The 10,549-nt window shown below is 41.5% G+C and overlaps 1 long non-coding RNA gene across 2 annotated transcripts in view; it reads left to right on the plus strand.

Moving 5' to 3' along the window:
- The first annotated feature begins 3,386 nt into the window (after window positions 1-3,386).
- LOC114486378 (uncharacterized) overlaps window positions 3,387-10,549 on the plus strand; it is a 58,094-nt gene continuing 50,931 nt past the window's right edge. The window contains exons 1-4 of one of the 2 annotated variants that reach the window (XR_003680020.2): window positions 3,387-3,589; window positions 4,862-5,647; window positions 5,734-5,835; window positions 9,171-9,411. This is a non-coding gene — a long non-coding RNA (uncharacterized lncRNA). The remainder of the gene's footprint in view (window positions 3,590-4,861; window positions 5,648-5,733; window positions 5,836-9,170; window positions 9,412-10,549) is intronic. The other variant, XR_008615879.1, reaches the window with a different exon arrangement.

Here is a 10,549-nt window from a genome sequence, read left to right on the forward strand (position 1 = left end):
GAGTCCAGATTTCAAAAAACATGTATTTCGGAGTTCATCTTTGGCAAAATCTTTGGTTCAGGTACTAGTTGTTTAAAAGTTCATTCAGATTCTTACTTTGTGCTAAGAAAGTTGCATTGCTGCCCCTTACACACATGCTGTAGCTTGATGATAAATATTTGGAGTCTTTCTGGAGAACCAACCAATGTTTAAGAAAACTGTTCAATATGTTGATGTGTGCCTGTGTGTGTGAGTATGGGTGTGCAAGTGTGTTCTGAATCCACTTGTTTTTTTCCCCCTAAATAACACTACAGGGATTTTGTCAAATTAGATTTAGTCTATAATTTGAAAAATCATTTAGTGTGTGACCTACAGGCTTAGAAATGGCATAGTCAGAGAAATTTCATCCATATTTCTGATACTGGGCTTTTATTAAATAGACAAGATCAGCGTCTTTATGGCAGTTGGAGAAAATTGCCAAAAAGTTGAGGATTTTATGTATGTTTTTCTGTTGCCCTGGAAGATAGCAGTTAATTGGATTTTTGGGTAAAATTGCCTTCTATATAATTTTTGGATTGTATAAAATTACAGAAACGAAAAGATCCCATTTTACTATACTCAGCCTGTTACTTTAACGACATGTGAGCAGAATGCCTTATTTTGTAGTAACCTTGTTTAACTTGTTGCTACTGGGACTTGAATTTCTGTGGCACTGGTTAAGTTAAAACAGAGTTAAACCCTCTCATTATTAAAGAGGAAAGGTGATGGTGATGTCTGTAATACAATATAAACCATAATCGTGATTTACCTTAAATAGGTATGACGTTTATGGGATATACAGTATAGTTTTTGTGAACTCTTTACATGATAGCATTATCTTTTTATAATTTTTTTTTCTAAGATAAATGCACAGTTTTCTTATATGGGGAATAGAAACAGCTTTTTTGAAGTAATACTGAAAACCTCAAAGATCATGTTGTTTCTTAATTTTTGCCTTTTGCATAAGCCTCTTTATAACATATATCTTTAAAACAGTTACTAAGTCTTTAGGAATGTGTAACCAGAACTATGTTAGTATTGCTTATAAAACTTTAGTTAGGTTCAATATATACATGTATACATCTATATATAGGTATAGAGATTTGCATTTTGTCTTGTAAAATTTTATTTGAACAAATTCTTCCTGTAGGTAATGGGAAACAAAATTAATAGTTCATATGCCACTTGTAGCATTTCTGTATTTGAAAATAGCCCAAGATTGAAACTTCTAATTCTAGAATTAAACCAGCAGCCTATTACAAGCACATTCTTTGATTGAGTCATTGGTTATAAACCTACTAAATGCAGAGAAGACAACCAGTTTAGGGAACTTCTGAGTTGGTGGGACACTGTTGATTAATGAACAATGTACTGTATGAATTAAGTGATGCTTTAACTCTGATTTTACATTTTAAAGTTAAAATATGGGCATTATGTCAGCAAACTTAAGGGCATTATGTCAGCGAGCTAAAACATTTTTTTCCTGTGCTTTTAATGTATCTCTTTACATGATCTGAGAGAGGGTTCAAGCCTTTAGAGAGAAATAGCTGAGGAAAAGGGGGAACATCTTCTTGGGATGAAGCTTTTCCTTATGGCGATGGTTTAATTACAGATTCAGAAATTAGAAGGAAATTTCAGTAGATTGTGTATAGCTTTCGTAACTACATTTCAAGAAATTACCATTGTAACTTGATAAGATATGATTTATTTTATGTAAACATCATTGCAAAGCAAGGTGTAGAAGCTCAGCTAGATTTATTACTGTGCACGAGAGTAAGTACCTATCTCAGTTATTCTTTTCCAATATAAAGTTTGCTGAATGTACGAGAAGAGTTTATCACTTAGGATATAGAATTTTTTAGGGGCTGGGGGGAGGGGCTCTGTCAGGAAATTACCTAGAAACAAAGATTGTCTTGATTTGATCTGAAACATAAAACTTGAAGCTATTCTTGAACTAACATGGAAAAATAAAATGGCTATTGTTTTAAAAAAATGATAGAACTATATTGTTGACAAGACAGGAATTACTTTTATTTTCTACAAACTGTTATTGATGAAGACATGGATAATATCTTCCTGTTTCTGAAAAGTAATCTGTACATGGGGGGAGGGAATAATAAATATTATTTCTAACCAGCTGTGGTTTTTGGTATCTTTTTATCCTGACTTTTTGGTAAGACCATGTATAATTTAACTTACTACTTTCCCTGGAGCAGAGCAGGGTCTCCTATGCATTGAACAGATCTCTGATTCAGTGGTGGGAAGGGGCATGTCTGTATGCAGGACTGTTTTAAAAAGAAGCCTGTTGTAGAGTTTGTTTAGAGATTCCAGCAAGGATCGTTACTGTTTCCTGTAATGCCAGCTGAATAATGGTTTGCCGTATTTGATAAGGTGGTCTTTCTGGGAAGGAGATGGTGAGAGAGGAAGGGGTAGGGTACCTGATGTAGCTGAGACTCAGCCTTGGCCGAGAATGGGATAAGGAGCCTCAGCAGGACCACGACCTCCTTTTCTCTTTCCCAGTGGTTACAGCCACACGGGCAAAGTTAAGGTAGTTACTTAAATCAGCATTCCCTGCAGTTGTTTCCAAGACCAGTAATATCCACTACTTTTCTGTGAATATTAATCGATGTTAGGTGGGAGAAATGGGCTTCTTGATTAAACAAATGTGGCAATACTGGGTTAACCAAGGTTACTGAGATGTCTTTGTGGCATTCCTGTTCTCTAATGAGCAAATGTGTGTCGTGGATCCTAAGGAAGGATTTAGTAGGATGTAGTTTTTCCCAAACTTTCTCCACCAAATAACCGCCCCCCCCTTTTTTTTTCTGTGCTGAGCTCTTCTGAGGGCTCCTTGGAAAGTGTGCTTTCTGGAGAAAAAAATCCCTGTTAACCCACTTTGGTTTTTCATCAGGATGTTGATCATATTCTGTCGATTATTGTACAAATTTGCATTGTATTTTGCCCCTTTTTTGTACAGTGTAAGAAACATTGAGCTCTAAGTAAATGTGTGGTTGATGGAAAACAAAAGAGATTAAAGTCCTTCCAAATTTTGGGAATGCTACAGTTGAGTAAATGAGTAAAGACAGCGGGATCTGGTTTTAGTTTTTACACACATTTCAGCCTGTTAAAATTTGTTACATTTGCTTTTCTTAACTCTTACTCTGTCTAAAAGTGTAGGAACAACAATGGCCTGTGTTCTAGGAAACTTGTCAGAGTTGCTCTTCACAGTGTGAAAGTTGGTGGCTGTGGGGTGATTTTCAGACACCAGAGTAGTAGATCCACTTAGAGCAACAGTGCATCGAACGGGTGTAGGATCCATAAGGGCAATCTTGGAGGAAGCTCAGAACCTCTCCAGAACGCTTTATATGGGGCACATTCCCTAGAAGGTAATCATGCTCTCAAAATCAGCATTTCCCCTACATTTTAACATAAATTACTAAAGAGGGTGAGATCAGTGTTTTTTAAAAAAACTCAATACAAAACACCTGGGGTGAATATGGTGTTCCTAAATTTTTTTTCTCCATTTTCCTAGTGGTGTACATAGAATTGAGTATGATCTTCTGAGGTCTCTAAGGTAAGTGGTTTTCTCTTCTGTCGTTTCATTTTTCTCTGAACCCTCCTTATCCTTAACCTCAGCAGTTCCCCCTCCTCCCATTACTTTGTTGCTTTGCTTGTAAATTTTCATCTATAATTTTCCCTCCTACAAGAGGCATTTCATTTCCTGAGAGATTCTGCAGTTAAACACAAGTAGGGTAGTTTCCAAAAGTGGAAAGCACCTAACACTTCCATTCTCTCGATATCTTTTTGCCCCGCCCCTGCCCCTGCAATTGCTGTTCTTTTTCTAAACTGTTTTAACTGACAGGATTTTTGAGGAATAGACTGATGGCTTAGTTCTTCATTACTTACGTTTATTGAACATCTGTGTCTCAGGATTTTTATTTATGTTTTAATCCAAATGTAAAGTGAGGTTCCATGAAAATTCAGGGCGCTAATCCGGACAGTGTTGTGAAGTTGTATGCCGGTGGAGCAGGTGGCTGCCAGTCACAGCACTTGCACTGGTGGCTGCCAGCAGCTCCTGTTCCAGCCGTGCTGTGCCGGGGCCGGCTTCTGGGGGCTCCTGAGGTCTGGTGTGACATGTTCAGGAATTTAGGGACTTGGTTGTTAGAAATACAACCATTATTAAAAGTTAAATCATATAAGCTTACAGTTGAGTTATATTTGAAAGAGAATACTCAAAGCTCACCTCTTCCTAATTCTTTTAAGTTTATTGTTAATGCTTTATGTGTATGGTGGGTTATGTGTATGGTAGGAATACTTCATGACGGTGTGTTCCTGCACATCTCTTCCCAACTCCCTGCCAAGGGATTATTTATACCGTGAAAAGCTGCACATGTTCTGAATCAGGGCTTGATTTATTGTTTTGTTGATTTTCTAGACTTCAGAAGGTGATGGAGAAAATGTTAATAATACAGGTTAAAAGTCTGTTGCCATTAACCATTGCAAATGGCACAGAGAAGTGAAGAAATTGTCCAGTAGTTGAAAACTATTATTTGATTCAGCAAAGAAGTTTCTCCTATCACTGATAAACAAGTCAAGTTCTAACATAGTTCTTATTTGTTTTGTTGTATTAATATACTTAAAATATCAATTAACATTCATGCCAGAACTATACTTGTTTGTCAGTTGCAACTCTGGCAAAAATAAAGGAATGCATTATATGAGAATTAATTGTTTATATGGAATTTACAGTAAAGAGTATTGTATGGTTTATATATTGTGTGCTGCATAGCCTTTCAGTAAGAATAATACATATATACACACTCATACATATGTTTTTCCTTCCCAGGGAGCTGGTTGTTAAACATTAGCAGCCACACCAGTATTGCTTAACCCCAAGAGGTGATTCTGAAACCAGCGTTCAGAGTTTCAGTAACTTATTGAAGGTCACACAGCTACTGAGTAGAGAGTCGGATTGCAAAGCCCAGATATTTGGGCCTTAGAATCTGTTCTCAGCTGTTATGTGTAACAGAGAGGCACTGGGCTTGGGGTCTCCTTGGCAGAGTGGTTTTTAGTAGGTATGCTTTGATCTCTGCAGATGTGGGTTATTTGGGAAGGGGTAAAGGGGAAGCTCTTAGGCAAGGATTCAATACATAATAGTCTAATGTTATCCCCCCATCCCCTAAGTAAAATTTTCTCTCATCTGTAAAAAGGGTAAACTCAAGTGGCTGCAAGACTAAATGAGGTGTATTAAAAACTTTGCAGACAGTGAAGCCTATACAGACCCTAGGTCCCAGCCATTAAGTTGAAAGAGGAGAAAGCAGGAGTCATCCCTGGGGGCAGTGAGGTGCCCTGGAGGGTCCTCTCCCTGCTCAGCCTGGGTGGTGAGTCTCTCACAAGCCCTCTGGGCTGAAGTCACTGAGGGGTGGCTCTTGATTTAGGCCTTCTCAGCTAGAAACTGCCCTGTCAGTAAAGACTGACTCAGTGATGACCTCAGCCTTCAGACACTGGTTCCTCAGGAGGATCTAAAACAAGGGACAGAAGATGACCGAGTCCATATCTCATCACCAGTCCCCCAGACGAGAACATACAGGGAGGATCCTTCGTGTTCTAGTTGGTGCCGGCATCGTCCAAGGTGAACTTCTACCTCAGAGGGCAGGAATCATTGGCTTAATGCTTCTGGACAGTAAAAATAACTTCCGTATCCTCAATGGTCTCTAGAGGTTCCCTTTCCTGTCCTGGGTTCAGCGCTTCTCTGCGAAGTGAGGGGATTGAACTACACCCTCCAGAATCCCTTCCAGGGCCGACCTCTGTGATGTGATGGTACGCCAACAACACAGTTAAAAGAGAAAGAAGGGCCAGAGTGGAGAATGTGTTGGGGATTGGGGTGGGCAGAGACCCTGCAGCTAAAGGGTGACACCTCACCTGCCTTAACCCGGGGTGAACTTGAGCCCTGCCGTCTGTCCATGGTCCTCCCTCGCCCGCCATTAGCTCTGAGTCACCTCTCAAGGCTCAGGGGCAGAAGTGTGCCGGGGAGGGGGTTGTGTCGAGGAGTTTCCCTTCCCCCAAGGTCCCTGCGAAGCTAGAGGGGGGCCCAGAGCAGGAGCGTCCAGAAGGGGGTGCCGGGCTGACCTGTCTGCTCCAGGAGGTCCTCAAGTGCTAGGGGAACACAGGATGCTCAAGACCAGACCTTTCCTGCACAGCAGTGCTTTCCAGTTTTTGATCCTAACAGAAAATGTAGGTTTTTGTAGTAAAAGTGTAAAAGAGTGAAGTTTTTTGTAGTTGATTCTCTTACCTCTTCCCCTAAATCCTTTTTCTTTTTTCAAGGCAAAACCAGACCAAGATGTATTTCCTTATTTTGGAATACCATTCATAATGGCAAGGACATCTGTGGTTTTTGAATTACAATACAAAACACCTGTGTCAGTTCAATGATGTAGCTGCTAGGAGTCTACATATGGGTTCAAGCAAATAAGCATTTCATTGTGTCATCTAGTATAGTCAATAACAGATTAAAATTTACACTATATCATAATTTATATTATTTGTGGCAATCATAACTGTAGTTAAGATTATTAGAAACTACTTTTTTTTAATGTGGCATTTTATTTTATTTATTTACTTATTTTTAATTTTTAATTTAATTTAATTTTTTTAACATCTTCATTGGAGTATAATTGCTTTTCAATGGTGTGTTAGTTTGTGCTTTATAGCAAAGTGAATCAGTTATACATATACATATATCCCCATATCTCTTCCCTCTTGCATCTCCCTCCCTCCCACCCCTCTAGGTGGTCACAAAGCACAGAGCTGATCTCCCTGTGCTATGCGGCTGCTTCCCACTAGCTATCGGTTTTACATTTGGTAGTGTGTATATGTCCATGCCACTCTCTCACTTTGTCCCAGCTTACCCTTCCCCGTCCCCATGTCCTCAAGTCCATGCTCTAGTAGGTCTACGCCTTTATTCCTGTCTTGCCCCTAGGTTCTTCATGACCATTTTTTTTTAGATGCCATATATGTTAGCATACGGTATTTGTTTTTCTCTTTCTGACTTACTTCACTCTGTATGACAGACTCTAAGTCCATCCACCTCACTACAAATAACTCAATTTCATTTCTTTTTAATGGCTGAATAATATTCCATTGTATATATGTGCCACATCTTCTTTATCCATTCATCTGTCAATGGACACTTAGGTTGCTTCCGTGTTCTGGCTATTAGAGCTGCAATGAACATTGTGGTACATGACTCTTTTTTTTTTTTTTTTTTGCGGTACGCGGACCTCTCACCGCAGTGGCCTCTCCCGCTACGGAGCACAGGCTCTGGACGCGCAGGCCCAGGGGTCATGGCTCACGGGCCCAGCTGCTCCGCGGCATGTGGGATCCTCCCAGACCAGGGCACGAACCCGTGTCCCCTGCATCGGCAGGCGGACTCTCAACCACTGCGCCACCAGGGAAGCCCAACTCTTTTTGAATTATGGTTTTCTCAGGGTATATGCCCAGTAGTGGGATTGCTGGGTCGTATGGTAGTTCTATTTTTAGTTTTTTAAGGAACGTCCATAACTGTTCTCCATAATGGGTGTATCAATTTACATTCCCACCAACAGTGTATGGTGCAGTTGCTGTGGAAACAGTATGGCAGTCCTAAAAATAGAATTGCCATATGATCCAACAATGCCACTTCTGGGATTATACCCCAAAGAATTGAAAGCAGCATCTTGAAAAGGTATTTGTACATCCACATTATAGCAGCATTATTCATGGTAGCCTAATATGGTGGAAGCAACCCAAGTGTTCACTGACGTCTGAATGGATAAACAACATGTGGCACATGTACATGCAACGGGAATATTATTCAGTCTTAAAAATTCTGACACATGCCACAACTAGGATGAACCTTACGCTGAGTGTAAGCCAGTCACAAAACGACAAATGCTGTATAATTCCACTTATATGAAGTACTTTAGAGTGGCCACATTCATAGCGATAGAAAGTAGAATGGTGCTTGCCTGGAGATGAAGGGGGGGCAGGATGGAGAGGCATTTCAGAGTTTCAGTTTTGCGAGATGAAAAGAGTTCTGGAGACAAAACTGTAATTCAAAAAGATACATGTAGGGCTTCCCTGGTGGCACAGTGGTTGGGAATCTGCCTGCCAATGCAGGGGACACGGGTTCGAGCCCTGGTCTGGGAAGATCCCACATGCTGTGGAGCAACTGGGCCCGTGAGCCACAACTACTGAGCCTGCGCATCTGGAGCCTGTGCTCTGCAACAGGAGAGGCCGCGACAGTGAGAGGCCCGCGCACCGTGATGAAGAGTGGCCCCCGCTCGACGCAGCTGGAGAAGGCCCTTGTGCGGAAACAGAGACCCAACACAGCCAAAAATAAAAAAAAATTAAAAAAAAAAAGATAACATGTACCTCTATGTTCATAGCGGCACTATTCACAATAGGCAAGACATGGAAGCAACCTAAATGTCCATTGACGGATGGATAAAGAAGATTTGGCACATATATACAATGGAATATTACTCAGCCATAAAAAAGAATGAATGCCATTTGCAGCAACATGGATGCACCTAGAGATTATCATGATAAGTGAAGTAAGTCAGAAAGACAAATATCATATGATATCACTTATATGTGGCATCTAAAATATGACACAAATGAACCTATCTATGAAAAAGAAACAGAATCAAGGACATAGAGAACAGACTAGTGGTTGCCAAGGGGGCGGGGGTGGGAGAGGGACGGAGTGGGAGTTTGGGATTAGCAGATGCAAACTAGTATATATAGAATGGATAAACAACAAGGCCCTACTCTATAGCACAGGGAACTATATTCAATATCCTGTAATAAACCATAATGGAAAGGAATATTATAATGTAGGCCACAACAGTGAGAGGCCCGTGTACCGCAAAAAAAAAAAAAAAATTAAATAAAAAAAAAAATATATATATATAATGTATATATATATATGTATAACTGAATTACTTTGCTGTACAGCAGTAATTAACACAACATTGTAAATCAACTATCCTTCAAAAAATATCGATAAGAAAAAAGTTCTGGATATTGGTTGCACAACAATGTGATTGTACTTAACACTACTGAACTATATACTTAAAAATGGTTAATTTTATGATATGTGTATTTTATCACAGGTAATAAAAACAAAACAAAACCCAGGAACTTCTGATCCTTCTTTGTGATCTTGTGCATGTTTGTAACATTGCAAGAGGGCACCACCATCAGGCATCACAACAGAAGCACTGTGTCCAGAGAAGAAGAGACCTTCCTCTTGATTATTAGGGGGGGACCTTTCTCAGGAGGCCCCAGCAGACTTCACGTCTCAGCTGCCACTGGCCAGTTGGGTCTCATGTGGCAAAGGAGCTTGGAAAGCTGGTATGTAGTGTCTTTCACCCTCTGTAGAGAGCAGCAGTCTCTCCCAGAAAGAACAAGGGGTTGGAGAACGGCTGTCGGGTAGGCAACCAACAATATTGTCTTCTGCATGGAACCCTGTTAGGGAGGAAAGGTCCTCCTTTGTGAGCTTATCACGGTTAGCTACAATCAGTCATGCCCAGAGCAGCATCCTTGTTGATGCAGAAATGATGCTCTTGGCTTACCTCTAATATATGCAGGGCTGGGGCAAAAATACAAATGAAGGCCACTAGCCTGTCCCTGTGCTTTTCCCACTCCTGCCTTTGTCCCATAGCAAGAGGAGCTATTTTTTCAGGAATTTTGTGAGCCTGTGACTTCACATTGGTATCTTGAAATTGTCCCCAGTGGGAGTGTTGATAACTGTGGAAATCAGTAAATGCTACAGTTTAGGGCTCCTTCCACCCCAGGTACCAATGCACTGCTCAGCCTCTCACATACCCTGGCTCCTAGGTCCAAGCTCTGCTCATCCCCCTTCACCATCCCTGGGGCCCAGAGCTTTGGATACTGGCAGTGTAGTTCGGCTGTGACATCCAAGGAAGGAGGCTTGTGCAGGCCTGGGAAGCAGCCCAGGGCCATTCGGGCAGGGGCTTCAGATCTGGAGCTGATCTAGAAGCTAGGATGGGTTCTGGGCATACTTGGCCGAGGAGAGGGGCAGAGCCAGAGGAGGGACAGGCTTGAGACTTTAAAGTGTGACTCTGGGGCAGGGGCCCAGTAAGTAGCTTGGGTTGTAGGGAGGGCAAGAGAGGAATTCTTTTGTCCCCTCCCTCCAGTCTTCAGCCTCTGGCTGGACGGGAGAGAACACCTCTGTCCCACATCTACTATCCTGACGACTTTCTCAAGGCAGGTGTAATAGCGAAGAAGAAATCTGACTCCATATTAGATTTGTTTCTTTAACTTTTTTTTTTTTTTTTTTGCGGTACGCGGGCCTCTCACTGTTGTGGCCTCTCCTGTTGCGGAGCATAGGCTCCGGACGCACAGGCTCAGCGGCCATGGCTCACGGGCCCAGCCGCTCTGCAGCATGAGGGATCTTCCCGGACCGGGGCACGAACCCGTGTCCCCTGCATCGGCAGGTGGGCTCTCAACCACTGCACCACCAGGGAAG

The sequence above is a fragment of the Physeter macrocephalus genome, chromosome 1 (assembly GCF_002837175.3).
Source record: "Physeter macrocephalus isolate SW-GA chromosome 1, ASM283717v5, whole genome shotgun sequence".
NCBI classification, from domain to species: Eukaryota; Metazoa; Chordata; class Mammalia; order Artiodactyla; family Physeteridae; genus Physeter; species Physeter macrocephalus.